General features: G+C 46.3%; 1 protein-coding gene across 12 annotated transcripts in view; it reads right to left on the bottom strand.

Annotated features, from left to right (window-relative positions):
• baz2ba (bromodomain adjacent to zinc finger domain, 2Ba) overlaps positions 1-16,136 on the bottom strand; it is an 83,063-nt gene extending 66,927 nt beyond the window's left edge. For 11 of the 12 annotated variants that reach the window (XM_056278372.1, XM_056278368.1, XM_056278371.1 and 8 more), the window contains exons 1-2: positions 15,970-16,136; positions 3,473-3,515 (exon numbers count right to left, since the gene is read on the bottom strand). The gene's annotated coding sequence lies outside the window, so the exon portion shown is untranslated. The remainder of the gene's footprint in view (positions 1-3,472; positions 3,516-15,969) is intronic. The other variant, XM_056278361.1, reaches the window with a different exon arrangement.
• Between the last annotated feature and the right edge of the window lie 1,972 nt (positions 16,137-18,108).

Raw genomic sequence — 18,108 nt, forward strand, 5'->3', positions numbered from 1 at the left:
GGGAAAGGAAAGCGATGGAAACAAAAATAGAGAGAAAGACAGAGACACGGGGGAGGGGGGGGGGAGGAGGGGAAGTCCAAATTTGTGCCAAAGCGTGCCCGTTCAGCCCCGCGGCTGCTCCCCGTCACAGTCTCGGTGTCTTTCGAACAATCGTAGCTCGAAGGCAAGTACAAAGTACTACATTTCTAGGCACCATCTCGAACACTTCCCCAGTTTAAACAGGAAGTGCTCGAAAGGGCGCTGTGAGAAAGACGCCGAGAAACAAAGGCGACTTGCGAATAAGAGCTGAAAAATGATAGTGCTCAGCGGGATTGATGAAACCCTGCTCGGCTTTTTCAACAGGGACCCAGACACACACCCCCCTCAGGCTACAAGGTGTAATTCCCCCCCCCCCCTTCTGTGACAAGAGCCTTGTAAAAACCTATGTGGATCCTGGCGAGCAACGGATTTCATTCCGCTATGCAATGTGTCCTATTTGTGCATGTACACGGCTGTCATGACGGTCGTATTTACATGCATGTGTGTGTGTCTAGGGTCGGTTGTACATATGAATGTGCCGTTGTGTGGATTTGTGATTTTTTTGTCTATCTTCTCCATCTATATCTACCTCGCACATTCTCGTTCTCCTTGGCTCGCAGGACACAAACACTGCCGTAACACACAGCGGAATCGGGATGGAAATGCTGGCCCCATAAGGGACACAGACACACACACAGACACACACAGACACACATGGCTCACAGAAACACTTATATGCACAGGCACACAAAGAGAGGACTGCTGTGGGCTGACGCAAGACTATCTTCGTCTCACGTGTCTCTCCCCTACGGCCGCCCGCTGCTCCTGACCTTCGAGATGTTTTTCTCTCTCCTTCCCCCCTCTCTCCCTTTATCCCCCCCCCCTCTCTATCTCTCTCCCCTCACACACACACAGACACTCCTCCCTTTCTCTGCGCACCTCCCAGCCACTCAGTATTTTGTCATTAAAAGGCATTGCATTTCAAGCCGGGATCAAACAGATGGGGCTGCGTAAGCATTGCTGTTCCTTCACGCAGCACCTTGGCTTAAGTACAGATAGCCCGCATGCATTACAGCACTCTCACTGCAACACACACACATGGACACACACACACAAACACACATGGACACACACACACACTTGCAAAGGCCTTACTGGAAGAGCAGAGCCTGGATGTGGATGGCTGCTTCATGTGGGTATTGTGAATTAAGTGTGCGTTTCCTGCTTTTTGTGTTTCAGATGACGCTAAACAGCTATCATTTCTTGGCAGGAAAAAAAAACAACAAAAAAACAACACAACGTTTTGGTGTGTCACCTCTAGCGTAATGACTTATTAGTTATAAAGCTCACTTGCAAAAACAACCGGGGGAGAATAACTACGAAAAGGTTCGACGGGTTTGTAAAACGAACCAAAAAAAAAAACCAAACACACACACACACACACACACGGATGAGCGCACACACACACGTAACGTAATTAAGTTACACACATCTCCCTCTCTCTCTCTCTCTCTCTTTCGCGCTCTCTCTCTCTGTTTTTCCTCTCCCAATCTATCCATCCATCTATCTATCTATCTATCATTTTAATCCCTCTCTATCGCGGGTTGTCTCGCTCAACATTTGCATATCCCCTTGGGTGTTTTGAGTTGTGCAGCGCTTTCCCTTCCCCTTTCTCTTGTCTGCCGCACAACAAATGTCAGCTAATTACACCATAGCTGTTTGGACGAGCTCCATGTTTTCCTATGCCTTGCTTTTCTTTTTTCTTTTTTTCTTCTTCTCATCCTCTATGGGGCTGCAGTGAGAACGGAGACAACAGGCTAGAAATAACCACCGATAGGGGCTTCTGCCACGGGCCCGGGTCTTCTGGAAATTGATTCCCCGAAGCGAGAGCTCATCAATCCTCATCAAATGAAACAACAACCTTTGAGCAACCCGCAGGAATATTCCATCCAGGGGTGAAAAATGAAGCGGCCCGGGCCAGCGCCGATACCATCAGCGCTGGTAAAGCCCAATGTTTAAACACCGCGTCACACGAGATGCTCTCCACAATTCAAATGGGTTTGGTTAAAAAAAAAAAAGGGGGGGGATATAAAAAGGGACCCCCATTAGATCTGCTATCGCGCACACGCGCGGACACGCAAGGCTGTCGAGCCGGAGAGGGAGAAAAGTGCAAGTCACTGTCTCTGTGTGTGTCTGTGTGTGTGGAACAACAAACTGTCACCTTGGTGTGCAAGGCGAAGCCTTGAGGACGCAGCCGCGCCCCTGACAAAACCAAGCACTCACACACAGGTAAGAGAGACACACACACACACAGAGACAGCTCATGCAGAGACACACTCACAACACAGAGAGAGTGAGAGCGAGAGAGACAGAGACAGAGACAACTCATGCAGAGACACACTCACAGACACAGAGAGAGCGCGAGAGAGACACAGACAGAGAGACAGATAGAGACAGCTCATGCAGAGACACTCACAGACAGAGAGAGACAGAGACAGAGACAGACAGACAGAGACAGCTCGTGCAGAGACTGAGAGAAAGAGAGAGGAGAGAGAGAGCGACAGAGACAGTTCATGCAGCGACACACTCACAGACACAGAGACAGAGACAGAGACAGACAGACAGGGACAGCTCATGCAGAGACAGAGATAGAGACAGACAGATAGAGATAGCTCATGCAGAGACACTCACAGACAGAGAGAGAGAAAGACAGAGAGAGACAGACAGACAGACAGACAGAGAGAGAGACAGACAGACAGGGACAGCTCATGCAGAGACAGAGAGAGAGAGAGAGAGAGAGAGAGAGAGAGAGAGAGAGAGAGAGAGAGAGAGAGAGAGAGAGAGAGAGAGAGAGAGAGAGAGAGAGAGAGAGAGAGAGATCAAAGCTGCACGTAGCAATACATACAAACAACGTGAGACCGCCTCAGAGCCAGCTAGCCCACCGCCCTGCAGGGCACAGTTAAACACCATTTACATTCGGCGTCGGCGCTGCACAGATAGTAAACCCAAAAAGATGTTTATTAGGCAAGTGCGCCTCAGACAAATATTCTGATTAGAATGGGAGAAATCTAATTAATTGCTCGATTCACTGAACGAACCCCCGAATTTGTAATGTAATCAGAACAAATGCTTTTCAAGGAGCTCTTGTTAAATTTAATTGGGGAAGAAAAAAAAAAAACAGAAAAAAAAAAACATCCTCTTGCTCTGAAGGAACAAAAATCAAATTAAGCCTGAAACTGAAGGAGTCTGCAAATTCTTCTGCCATACCATAAAAGCCACAAAAGCATTCATGTGTGTGTGTTTGTGTGTGTGTGTGAAAATGTGGATTTTTTGTTCTCTTTTTTTCTTTTAAGTCAGGCGTTATCCATTATATGATGTCTGCGGCTGTAACAGCGGCGTGGGGTGGGAAAGAGGAGACCCGGGTGTTCGTTCTTAGAAAACACTGTGTACTCACTGTTAGAGATGTCTTCAGCTCTTTGACATTACTGCTGTAACACCTGGATGAAAGGAAAGAGAGCAGAAATGGGGGGGGGGCATTGTTATTCAGGTCAAAACTAAAATCTGTATCATGAGAATACCGATTGGTCTCTCCCATGCGGTATGATTTCTATGACGGGAAAAAAAGAAGAAGAAGAAGAAGAAGAAAAAAAACGGTGGGATTTAATGCAGTATGGTCATAATGATGAATGCGGCCCTGTTCAGAGCCTGAAGGGGATAAAGCCCCTACAAACTACCCAGATATCAAAGCTACAGTTTCAGCGCTCATTTATGGTCAACTGACACATCAAACAAAAACCAAAGTGACGTCTGAATCGCAGCTGCGGCCATGCCCGCGCACACACACACACACACACACACACACACACACACACACACACACACACACACACACACACACACACGAGCACACATGAGCACACAGAAAGATATTCATATGCACAAAACCTCTTTCTTCCCGAGCCCTGTCTTGCCAAACCTGTTTGTTAGAAATGGATCCAGACACTGGAGCTTTTGGTGTGAGGATATTTTCCCCCAAACACAAGACAGTTCTTGCAGAGAGCCAAGCCTTGCACGGTTTCTCACGCCCATCTCTCATGCATTGTCTCTAAGGAGCTCCTGTGTACTTCCTCAGAGCGAGAGCCCGGGCAGGTCACCATGATACACACCAGCAGCCTCCATGCACAGCGCCGCCGCCGATGACATACTTCGGCATGGCGGAGACGCAAGACACACACAGACACACATACATGCACGCACACACATGGTTTGTCGGAGTGAACAGGAGTGTCATAGCACATGTGTGGGGAGCTAGCTAACAAGGTTTTGTTGACAGTAAACACGTCCATCTGGTCAACAGCAACAGCCTGAAGCCTGGCTCATGCCTCGTCAGCAGGGACAGGGTCAAATCCTTCAATCATATGCTTTAATAATAACGCCGACTTGCTCGTCCAGATTAACCAGAATTTTTGTCACCCCCCCCCCCAAGTAGACAGATCTCATCTTTTTCCTTTGCATTTGGTGATTGTTAGGCCACTTCCGGTCTGCTAAGTGAAAATAAAACCAGACATCAGTGTTAAAGAACAAATGCAACGACTGTCTGTGCATCCCTCGATCCTCCCCGACTCCACACTAACACACATCCATCGCAGTAGTTCAATTTATCGTTGAACAGAAATCACCCGGACTGACAGCGCTCATAATAACGGCCCTGATCGATCCCTAATGGTTTTCCCTCATTATCTACACTCTGGAAAAGACGCACAAGACACAGACAAACACACACACACGCCTGCATAAATGTACAAATCACATGCACTCACACACAAACACTTTGATTACTCGTAGCAGTAATAATGATAACGGAGCGCCAGGTAGGGTGAATTCATCAGCTTTTTCATAAAGGCCTATTAGCAGATGATTAAAGGATCTTTGCTCATACGGCTTTGCTCACAGAATGATTTGCTCGCCTAGAGGCAGGCGAATTACACGGGATGAGAAAGCCAATGCTGTCTGCCATCATTTACCTGAGCGAGGACGGTGTTGTTAGTGCATTAACCTCATCTCACTGTAAAACCTCACCAACGTTAGCATCCATTTCAGACGCCGCACTCCGCACAAGACGTTTCCTTAAGACCCAGAGCCCGTAATCTGATCACAGCATGTCCTCTAGGAGACCTGATGTGAAATTAAAAACAAAATTTTTTTTTGGTAACTTTCTATGAAGCTTGCATCTATAACGCCCTATAAGCATCTATTGCATCTATAACGCCCATACTTTCCTATAATGCGTATTACAATGACTAATGGCTATGGCTGAAGACTGTGAAATAGCGCTGAAGTCTCATTATGCATCTCTACAAAACTTCAGCAAAACAAGTTGGCTATGACGCATTATGACATTTGACAGATAAACAAGCTAATGATGACATGTTTATGATGCATAAATCCGTTTTAAATTGACAATGTATTATAAAGGTGGTTATGAGGTGTTGTGAGGGCGTATACATGGTTATAATGAATCTTACAATAACATAGTTACACTTATAGGGCATTATAGATGCTTATAGGGAGTTATAGATGCAAGCTTCATAGAAAGTGTTCCCAATTTTTTTTTTGCAAAACTCAAAACACAAACAGAAATGCAATCTGGGAAAGAAACATTGCACTTGTCTAACAGGAGGTGTGCAATAGTTTATTTCTGGAACGTAACACAAAGTCATTTAACAGGTAATTTAGGAAATTGGTGGTCTGGGTAACACGACTGGATGCATTAGTTCCTGTCGTAACAAGTTCGATTCCGAATTCTGCTTCCTTCAACAGACGTCTTTGCTTTGCGATTACAGATTTCACCCAATTAAACTCTTTTGGGGGGGGGGGGCAAACAACAGAAAGAGGATCAGCAGCATTATAATTATGGGTCTTTGAAATCAGGACAGGTTTGCACATGGACAATGTATGACAGGCTACCTGACTCCTCTCTTGAGAAAGAAAAAACTATTGATGGTCGACCTCATCTACTTCCTTTGTAACTTCTGATGAAAGATACACAAGCTGAGCTGTCCTTAGCCTGCTGATGCTCAAAACCTGCTCGAACCGTGGGATTGTTGGTCTCTGGTTCGGGTTGTTGCGGTTCTCTTCGACTAGTTCGCCGTCTCCCTTCACGCACTGAGCATGTCACGAAAAACGACGCGGACTTGCACAGAAATGGCGATGGGAAGACCTGCTCGGAAGACAGACAGAGCGAGTACACCTTGCCGAGAGTCTGCCTCACATACTATAACCGTGTTGGTCCTCCGGAAAGCAAGACACGTGTACTCTGAAAATACACACATTCAAATTAGCCTAAAATCCCCTTCTATTCAATATTTGATGCCCTGTTAGGGGAGGGACACGGTTGAGGTGTTTGTCTCCATTGCTCTCTGGCACACCGGGGCCTTGTGGGAGTGTTAGAGAGACTGAGACTTGGCCGCAGACATTTTCCTGAAGCCCCCAGAACAAAACAGGCAAGTCTTGACAGTCAGTCCGCCACCGAGTCGTCACACAATCAGTTGCAGGAAACCAATCCCTAAATAGCAGTGATTCATCTCTTCATCACACACAATGCCAGTACACAGCACACAAAGACGCTCTCTCTTCCTCTCTCTCTCTCTCTCCCTCCCCGTCTTACCCTATCTGCCTCGTACCCCCTTCCCTCGGTGTGGTCTCTCTCTCTCTCTCTCTCTCTCGCTGCTTAAAAATAAGTGCTTCTCACAGCTTTCTATACCCTGTGATTTACCGGCAGTGTGTAACTGCAGGGCAGCATCTTTTATCGTTACATGATCTGCGGCCGAAAGCTGACAAAATGGAATCTGTGTGCGAGTACCTTTGTGTGTGCATGTGTGTGTGTGTGTGTGTGTGTGTGTGTGTGTGTGTGTGTGTACACACACAGTCAGGCCAAAGATGAGCATGGGTGGAGGAATAGCGCTTGTGTGTGCAACGTTTGTCTAAGTGCAATTCTAACCCTCCCAGCATTCTCAAAAGTCGTGTGTGTGCGTGTGTGTGTGTGTCTCTGAGTGCACGTGTGTTTGAGTGTGTTTGTCATTCCACTAAATGGTTTCCTCCTTGACTTGACGGAGCAAGCCCTATCTCAGGAGAATGGTTGCACCACACACAAGTAAAGCGCTCTGAGACTGGCGGAAAGCTTGGGACATTAGTGCAGTCCATTTGTGAGAGAAAGACCACTTCTGAAATAACATGCTCCATTGTGAAGACATACGTGCGTGTGTGTGTGTGTGTGTGTGTAAATATTTCTGTGTGGGCACGATGATTGCTCTCTCTTTACGCCCCAAAGCCCTCTGTTGTATAAATTAATCCACTTCCTCTTCTCGCTATATCATTTTCCGGATTAATTTCTCTCCCTCAGAAGACAACATGCGTAACAAAGCGACGTGCGGACCACCTGGTCGATTTAAAGGTAAATCCGTGGTCGCATTCAGAGCGGCCCTGGCGACGTTCTACATCGACATACAATAACGCCGTGTGGACGGACCGCCGCCATCGGGCGAACAGGCTGGCCGAAGGCCTCCGCAGGCTCGGGCCCGGCGCATTGTTAAAGTCTTGACGAGCCATCGAGATGACGTGTGAAGGTCAGAGTAGCCGCGGCCGATGCAGCTGTCACACCTCTCCCCAGTAACCCCCGCTAGCAGCAGCCTGGCTAACTGGCCGTCCAAAACAGCCAGCAGCCCCCCCCACCCCCCCTTGCACAAAACAGGGCCACCTGGGGAGAGGCAGGGGCCAAGACACGCTGAACATGCCTACACCAGAGGCCGGACTTGTATCATGACACCATAGGCCCGTCGACAAAGAATTTCCAGATGTGCCTCAAAGTCCCCATCAGTGCCGTTTTGATGAAATTATATTGCAACAGGGATCAGGAAACTGGGGTGAGCCGTGGTATAATAACAACAATATAAGACAGACAAATTTCATTCTACTCAACATTTGCGTATGAATAATGAATTATATAGCAAGCCACAACAACGGGAGTTCACAGTGGAGATGGTCAGAGTGCAGATGTGGATCCCTTCTGGTTTCTGTGTTTCTGTGTCTGCAACCTCTATTAAATGGATCTGCTGTCTTCTCGATCAGGGAGTCAATAAAGAGCCAGTCCTGTCATCTCCTAAGGGATAAGTGAGTGAGTGTGTGTGTGTGTGTGTGTGTGTGTGTGTGTGTGTGTGTGTGTGTGTGTGTGTGTGTGTTTACGCAAAGATGTGTAAGCTTATGTTTGTATGTGTGTGTGTGTGTGTGTGTGTGTGTGTGTGTGTGTGTGTGTGTGTGTGTGTGTGTGTGTGTGTGTGTGTGTGTGTGTGCATTTGCACGCAAACACCAGTTGCTGTGTGTGTGTTGAGGGGCAGAATTTGAAGTACTCTGACAGGTGAGTGATTGAGTGCTTTCATTTCCCTCCAGTGACTACAAGACATACATGTCCGTGAAGACACACGCACACACACACATGATCATAGTGGAGGATGGCGAGAGAGAGAACTGCCGTTTCCTAAAGGATGCTGCTCCTGCCTGCATGCTTAAATTAGCTCTAAATGTTTGGATTACATGCGGGAGCTCTCACAGAGGATTTAGAAACCATAGCCTGGGGGCCGAGGGATATGTGCATGTTTCCATCTCCATGCATACGCATGCACACACACACACACACACACACACACACACACACACACACACACACACACACACACACACATTCTCATTACAGATAAACAAATGTGCATACCACAACATGTGTGTCCGTGCACACATCAACACTCACACATGCAAACAAGGCAAACATCAAACACAATAATCTGCATGGCCTTTACAAACACACAGGAGTCCAGCCCTTGCTACCCCAACGCACGGACAAATGTGCAGATATTCACAGTTAAACTGCAAGTAAACCAGACAATCCTTTTCCCTACATTGCTAATTATTACGCAGACCTCTCACAAGTCTGAAAGGAAACCGTATCCACCGTCGTCTCAGGTTTCCGCCATAGGGACACTGTGGCACTTCTTCTTTTTTCTTTTTTTCTTTTTTAAAGAGCGCAATCTTGGCCCCTCACAGTGGGGGGAGGAGAGGATATACTACCAGGCGTTCCCTGCTCCATGAAATGAGGGAGAGGAGGAGGGAAAGAAAGGGGGAGCGAGGGAGGTCAGCGCCCCCCCGCCCCCCCGAGCCTCAGATAAAGGCCTCTCCCTCCCTCTCCGAGCCCCTGCCAGGATCGAGAGGCGTCTCACGTTACAGCTGTCTCTCAGTGTCATCGTTTGGGGGGGGGGGGGGAGAGAGAGAGAGAGAGAGAGAAAGAAAGAAAGAAAAAGGACAATGCCACAACACAAGGCAGCCTGAGAAGGCTTGGCTTTCATGGCCAGCTAGGAGGAAAAACAACAACAACAGCAGGCACGGTGGCACGGAGAGCACTCGCTGTGGTTCGGCTACCTGGTGTATTAGCGCATTAGCGAGCACTGAGCAAGTAATGTCAAATATTCACCACACCTTGTTGCAAGTGTTTTGGAATCAGTAAAATGCGCCCTGACCTTTTCATGCCAAATTACTTCCAAACATGGTGTAAATACAGCTGGACGCGGGGGGGGGGTTGTCGGTGCCCCCCCCCAGCATGAGACAGAGGATAGGGTCTGACAATTTGCTCAAAACAATGGCCAATTTATTTTCTCTCTTCTCCTGTTTAGTTTGAAGTGAAAAAGGGGAAAAGGACAGAGAGGAAGAAGGAAAAAAAAACCATCTCCTAACAGCTTCTTCCCCCAAAGGACTGGAGAACAACACACGTGCTTGGCGCAGAAGTAACTTTATGCGCTATAGGGCTTTATGTAGATTAGACTAACTTGGGTGCTCTGCTCGCAAGTGTCCTTTTTTTAACCGCAAAAAGCTATAAACGGCAGCACGTCCCTCTTACAATAACTAATCCAATGACGGCTAACGTGTAAGCCCGCCCGGCTAACTGGCTAGCGCCATGTAGCTAAGTGCCGAGCAAAGTTCTACGCACAACGCACTGAGACATAATGGCAACCAAGTCAACACTGACTGAACCACAGGTTATTCACGTGGCAGCACATTTGACAGCCTCGCGCCATGATCGTGTACTCGTATTAATGTGTTTGTATAAAACACGACGGTGGCAAAATACACATTTGACTACTCCGTAGTTCAAATCTGCCGTCCTGTTTGATTTTCCTCCTTGTCATTTCTCATGGTGCTGGGTTAGAAGTGAATATTTAAAATTCTGGCTTAGCTGGGAGCGGGCTTTGCCAGCACAGCTAAAATAAAAAAGGCTTTGTGGCAGCAGTGACCAGATTTTAAATGCTGAAGAAGATCAATAAAACAGGGTTGTCGAGGCACAATCTCATGCATTTGTGCAAGTGTGTGTGTGTGTTTGTGTGTGTGTTCATTTGCTGCTGGCATGTCAATGGATGCACTCTGACAGCAAGTGAGCTGTGTGTGTTGTGTGTGTGTGTGTGAGCAAGTGTGCGAGTGCATCTGAACAGCCGCCGAGGCTCTCTACTCCTCTCTCTCCCTGCCACAAGCTTTTCTATGGTATCATCAAGAATCCCATTGACCCATGAGGCACACCAATAGAGAAACCAATATCACTCCCATTCCCACATCCAAAACTCCATTCCCATTTCCTTTCCCATCCCAGTCTCCTTTCCCATTTAACCGTTGCCAGCATGGGCGAATTCCAGTGAGTGTGTAGAAGCCGGCCCCCCCGCCAAGCATCGGAAATGTTAAGTTGTAATGAACAGCAAAGCAAATGGCAGGGGTTTTTCATTCATTTCTCCCATCATCGCCGGCTCCCTTATCAAGTTCCTGCCAAGCTGAAACGATTGTCACCTGGACAAGAGGGAGACGGGGAGGGCTTGCATCGCAAATTAAGAAAATGAACATGTTTTGGTTTGAGAAAAGACAAAATCCCCCACCAACAGTTGGCACCCCCCCCCCCAGATAGTCCACAGACCCACCGGATGTCTTCATGCTTGGGGCTGCCGTGTGACAGTGACGTGACTGATTCACTAAGGGTAGACACTCATTCTACCGTGGTTATCCTGATCCCTGTGACTCAGCTTTGTGGAGACTGCATTAAATAGACGCTTTCGACTCAACACAACTCACTTTATCTGCGCCCCATGTATATGTGATGGGGCGAAACGGTGAACCACAAGAACTTATAAGCACCCTGGTTCTTATTCTTTTTTTTTCCTGCCAAGACAGAAATGTGCAGCCATTTTCACTTTCTCATTAACGTAGAAAACAAAAACACTGAGGTGGGAAAAAAAACAAAACAACTCACATTACATCAGGACCTTTTGAGACTTCATTAAAGAAACTCGCCTAGACTTTCCAAACAAAGCCTCTCTTTGGAGGGGAGGAAAAATCAACCTTTTCACCTTGCTGGTGGAAAAACAGGCATCCCGACGAGACAGACCATGCACAAACAACCTTGACTTTCATCAAGGAAATTCTCACATTGAATGATAAATAGAGGCCCACGGGACAAACAGCAAAGAAGCAGCTTATCGCCTTCCCCTCCCAAAATTGGCCGCTGTGTCTTCTGTGTCTCTTGAAAGTGAACACGAGGTGACCCAGTTGCACGTTACGCTGCTTATTGTTTTGGTGTTTGCCGTATGTAATCCAGACATCGAAATGTGCAAAACATGTTCGGCTATATTGTTGAGACTTGCTCCATATGCACGCTGTTTGAGCAGAGTAGGCACGTCCTCGATGCTAAAACATAACATGCAACCAATCTTACTAACCCTATGCAGAGATAGCTTTCCGAACACGCATATTTATTGTCATTCATTCATCAAAACGCCGCAAAAACAGCCTAAGCGCTGTAAAATTGTGCAAAGCATCTGCAGCTATGCATGCACTTGAGACAATTATGTGTGTACCATGACCAGGACATTCAGTTAACACACACTGCGACCAAAATAGCAAGGTAAAGCAAGGTAAGGTGGCTCATTTAAGATCCACCGAGCACTTCAGCTCTGAGAGGTCAGTACCTGCAAGGCCAGGTAAACCACATGCATGAAATGAATGAGGAACGGCTACAGAACATACAACACTTAGCCAGTGCAAGCACACACACACACACACACGGCATTCAGTCACAGACAAACAGTGGCAGCAATTTGATCACAACAATAAGAGGCATTATCAATCTAATACCTTGAAGCTTTTAGGGCTTTGCTAAAATGCTGCTGCTTTTTAAAAGGCTATTAGCCCTTATAAGATTAGTGTCTGCTTCAAAAACATCTGTTTAGTCCTCATGACTTGGTGCATTTTCAAATTTGTTGTTGCGGTTGTTTGTTGTGTTTGTGCACAAGTGTTTGTGTGTGAATGAAGGAGGGCCAGAGGAGATAAAAAAAACAACAATATAAAAGAGGGATCTAAGCAGTCCTCGGATCATTTTGCTAACACAAAGCAGACCTCTACTTCTTCTATAAATTTCGCACCTCTTGTCAGTGCTTACCCACAGAGATTTGTCCACGCTCCCAGATGGGTCACTGTTATTAATTAGACAGCTTACAAGACAAGTTTCTGAGAATATATAAACATGTGAATTACCAAAAACATAAAAATCAGTGCTGCACAATGTTGCTATAGGAGGGCATTTGTATTAGTGAGAGACAACACGCTGCCAACATGTCACAAGCTCTCACAAAGCTGCTATTTTCAATTTGATTTTGTACATAAAGGTGAAACACGTGCACCTGTTTCACACACACACACACACACACACACACAAACACACACACTTTTCCTTACAATATATGTAGCCTAAGATTACATCATACAGTCAGTTACGGTCACCAATAAACAATATGACTGACAATTATATCAATGCCCCCTTTGCTTCATTTCAAATGTACCAAAAGCAAGAGACTCCCTTCCGAGTTGATAGTGCCAATTTCAATAGTAGCGAATTAGAGATAATGCAGCCTAGTGTGCACATGGGATTGTCTTCTCAAAGAGCTGCCCAAGTTCTGTCAGATTCAGCACCCCCAGACAGAGCTTGTGAACCTAATTTCACCTAATCAGCTTAGTCAATAGCAACGGTTTGCTGTGACTTTGGTAGACATGCAAATAGGGCTTAACTATGTCTACCCTTAATTCCTCAATGTTTGAGTCAAGCAGAAGTACTTCTATAGCTCTCCCACAACAACGTTCCTCATTTGCGAGATTGAGTGAGGAAAAACAGACAGACAGATAGACAGACAGACAGACAGACAGACAGAGAGCGAAACTCCAACCCAGAGTTGTTTTTTTCCTTACCCTGGCATGGGGAGACATCTCTGATTTAAGTGTGCTTGAGGTAGCACAGTGTGCTTTCATTTCAAACCAACATCGCAAACAAGCTCTGACAGATTTGTTCCCCCTTCTCTCTCTCTCTCCCTCTCTCTCTGGCTCTCACTCCCCCACTCACATTAAGGGGAAAAACACTGCACAAGTATATTAGCACTTCCCATTGGGCTGTGGGTTTAGTTGCAGCTCTTGCACACCACACACAAGCACACAAGCACACATGAACACAAGCATGAACCAAATGAGGCTAACAATAGGCATGTGTAAAAAGTGGGGGAGAGCTGAAGGAGACTGTTCCATTTCAATTCACCGATATCACTAATGGCTTCTTAGCAGCTCCATAAAATCAAGCAGCTGTCACGTCGATGCATCAACAGCACGAGGAGGGAGAGTCATTCCCACAAGGAAAGAGGCACCGCGCCTTCATGTTTGGCTAAACATCTGCTCCTCTGCACTTCAGCTTTGCAGCAATAAATGGGCAAACAAAAGAGGTGGGAGGTGAAATGATTAGATTTTCCATCTCAAAGAATTTGTTTGTTTCCTTTTCGCCCACCTCTATTTCTTTTTAACTGGTTACTGGACAGGGAGTGAGCTTAACCACGATGACAGAGCAAACGGTTAAGGTGACACATTTAAGCGTCCAAGTATCCAGTATCCTTTTCCAGAAAAAAATTGTATAAGGTCAATTTACACTTGTCACGAGTTATTTTTTCAGTGAAAAAAATTCCTCTTAACTGCCATAAACCAGTGGAGTATGACAGACAGCTCAAGGCTAATGTAAACAGTATGTGCGTGTGCATGTGTGAGTGAGTGCGCGTGCGCGTCTTTAGCAGGCAAATCATTAAGTAATATTTGATTTTATTTTGCTCAACTTTGTCTAAGTGATCAGTGCTCTAAACAAAGGGTTTCTGCAATATATGTTATCTGTCCTTTTTTTTTAGACAGCAGAACAACTCTAGACTTGAAAAACTCCATTAACATGAAGGTTAAAACCAACACCTCCATCGTCACATGTAAACATGTCCAATTTCTAGATTTCCCTCTGGCTTCTACAGTATCGTAGCGCATGATTCTTAGATATAAACCTCCCTCCCTTCATTCATTCACTCATTCATTCATGTTGAGTTGAAACGATAAAGCTATGTTATAATGAATCAAACTGTTAAAAAAAACGATAATAACAATTGAATTTTCATTAAAAGTATGGCCTTACTCAAATAACATAACCGTCATGACTGGGGGGGGGGGGTACGAATATCATTTCCACCTGTCTCTGCAAAACCCGATCCTGACACATACAACAACAACGACGACGACGATAACAACGTCATTTATTATCTGCGTTTCGTGTGCACACGAAATGTGTTCAATGCAAAAGTGTGGTCACCGTTTCAGTGTGGCGCTCATCTGCCCCCGCTCCCCCCTACAAGAAACACGTTTCTTTTCTCACCCAAGTCATCCCCTGACAACCGTCTCACACCGTACACGTTTTCCTCTAAAACTTCACATGACGTCACCATTCGCGATAGTAACATTTTCTGTGTCTCTTAACTTTCTCCGTGTTAAACATGGACTCCCGGTCCCCCCCCCTTCCGAGGAAGAGAGGGGGGGGAGCGCGAGGTGCTCGGGGGAATTTAAATCAACCAAGATGGCGAAAGGCTTGTTGTTTGGAAGGGCAGAAAAATGGAGGATATTGTAATATACACAAAGGGATAAATTTCAACAACTCGGCCAGGCGGGCAGCTGCCTCTCGTTTGAGGAAGCCACCGCGATAGAGCTGGTCGACTGGAAACACGAGGCTCAAACGCACTTCCAGACTCACCCACCCCCCCCCTCCCTCCCATTTGCGAGAGAAATTATTACCGAACGTCCAACTTAATCCAAGAAGAAGTGTGGACGTATATTATTTATTCTTTCCATTTGTCGCCAATTGTTTTATTTTCGCGCGGAGGAGCCGTTAACCGGGACGGACTGCGCCCCTGTCTGTAAAACGGACAGCGGAGACCAAAGGTAGCCCCGGTGCCTCCTACCTCACCTACACTGGCCACCACAACATCAACACGAAGGCACGCCACAATGGGTCGCAAAAAACAACAACAATGTAAATAACGACAGATTAAACGCGACAAAAACAACAACAACAACACGGCGGTAGGGGGAGGCAAGTTTAAATTCCGACTGATTGTTACGGAAAACGGAGCAGCTTTGACGGACAACACGAGCGAGGACACAAAGACGATCCCCCGCTATCGGGTCGCCCGCCGCTCTCAAGAAACGAGAGCGCTTCGTTTTTACACGGTGGGGGGAAGCAGCAGCAGCAACAAAGAAGCAACAAACTTTACGCCTTTGACCAAACCAACCGCCGAATAATGGACGTCGACGGACAGAAATACAACGTTAACATATCATAAACAAGTTAGGAATAAAACCCAGCTGACTGGGGGGGGGCGCACACACACACACACACACATACACACACAAGGCAGAAAGCAAAGAAACTATCGGTCGCGGAAAGAAATCCAGCCAGCTAGCGCACGTCGCTTGTTCTCTGTGATAAAACAGGTCGTCTGCGCCCTCGCCGCCAAATAAAACACTTACCTTTTTAGTTTCGACACTTCACTTTAATCCCAACGTGAATTTAGTTCGAGCAACACTTCCGAGGGACCTCCGCTCCTCTTTTCCCCGTTCGATTTCGTTATGAAAGAGGTCGGTAACAGATGATAAAGAAGGGAATTGGGCAGTAATTGAGTCTCGGAGTGTGTGTGTGTGTGTGTGTGTGTGTGAGTGAGTGAGTGTGTGTGTACGCGCGCGTGTGTGTTTGTGTGTGTGTGTTAGTTACTAACAGCAGATTGAAGGAGACTCTTCTCAAGGTTTATTCAGCTCCACTTCAAGGAACCAACGTGACGTCAGCTCACAACTGCCACACAAAGAAAACTTCCAATTTGTGGAGCCGCGGTGATGTGAAATGACCGAGACGTGTAAACGTTATCGACGACGCCGTAAACTTGCCCCGTTAATAACTTTAGCGTAATTGGAATTAGTGTAAAACTTGGGGGGCGGGGGGTCGCAATCTCAACTTTATGCGCACGTAATTTTAGGCAGTTCGTTTAAGGGGGTAAGAAGTCGCGCAGAATCCTCTCCTAATTAATAAATCGTGCATACGTAATTGATTCTGAGGAACCTGTCGCAATCGTTCACTGTTTTGAGACGCCAGCTCGGTGTTGGGCTAAGGTAGAGTCATCCTTTTATTTGTTTCACTGCTTTCGAGAGGCTATTATGCGCGTAATACTTCATCCTCAGGCAAGTGTGTGTAATAAATCAACCATTAATACACTCTTATTAAACAGAGATGAATGAATAAACTTATGTCTGGTTTTGAATATCTATGAATTGAAATGTGGCATTGTATTTAGTTTAAAAAAAAAGAAGAAAGTACTAATGTAGTTGACAGTGAACTGAGCCTCAAAAGATGACGCACACTATGATCACACGCTACTCAACTCCGTGCCACACGGGATTTTCCTCTGGTTTCTGAATTAGAAGGCATCAGCCGGAACAACAACAAAAAAAAACACGAAATGGGACATATCTTCCTCAAGATGGGATCAATACATTGGTAGGAAAGGACAGCCATCTGTGCCTAATTGTGTGCTTTATACCTCCTCTTCTGAACACACAATAAGCAACAGGCTGAACGCAGGCCCTATGACCCAGACTGGGTTTCCAGACGGGGGAAGATTATTTCATTCAACTGGAAAACAACAAGGGGGGTGGGTGGGGGGATTTTACAGATGGAATGGGCAACTGTTCTTATGCCCCACCCTGGTGGGGACGAGGATGGGCCGCGGACCCCTGGCAAACTGGTTGTGTCTCCCCTACATGTCACATTGTCACAGTTGTGTCCATTTAACGGGTGCCATACCGGATTAACAAACTGTGCTCTTGTCAGTTTATAGACACCTCGTAAAAATCAGCCACCAACAATGAACTCATTGTTGTGACCGCATGTTATGTTGGTTTATGAGCGCATTTCTACTAATGCGGCGTAAACATTATAAATGAGTAGAACTACAGCCTATTATTGTTTCATTCCTCACACTTTCCAAAAAGTATAATTACACCTGACGTTATTGTGAAAGTTGCAAAGATGTGTTTCTTTGAATCTGGGGGGTAGGGGGGTGTGACATATCAAATGAAGTGGGGGGGGGAAATCTGATAAACATTCATATTTAACTGAGGTTGGAGGACAGACACAGGACCCCTTATTCAGCTTGTGGTGTGCGGCTGAAGCCATTTTCTAAGCTTGCTCCATGCTCTTTGGTCATTGATTTTTCTCTCTGCCCCTTTCCATTACCTGTTGAGATGGGGGCGGCAAGGGGAGGTTGCTCCTCTTCAAACACACACACACACACACACACACACACACACAAAACACACAGAACCTCTCTCTCTATCTCTCTCTCTCTCTCTCTCTCTCTCTCTCTCTCTGTCCGCTGGCACCCTGGTGAATTCATCCTACTCCCCCGCCTTGTGTAGAAGGAATGACAGGCCATGAGGAATGACAGTGGCTGTGTTTGTCGTACAGTAACGGCAAGAAGCAGGGATTTTTAATTGCACTGGAGAATCTTCATTAAAGAGAGCGTATGGGGGCGGGTATAGGGGAGAGGGCTGTGTGTGTGTGTGTGTGTGTGTGTGTGTGCGTGTGTGCGTGCGTAAGTGTGTTTGGGGAGGAGTGGT

The sequence above is a fragment of the Lampris incognitus genome, chromosome 4 (assembly GCF_029633865.1).
Source record: "Lampris incognitus isolate fLamInc1 chromosome 4, fLamInc1.hap2, whole genome shotgun sequence".
NCBI classification, from domain to species: Eukaryota; Metazoa; Chordata; class Actinopteri; order Lampriformes; family Lampridae; genus Lampris; species Lampris incognitus.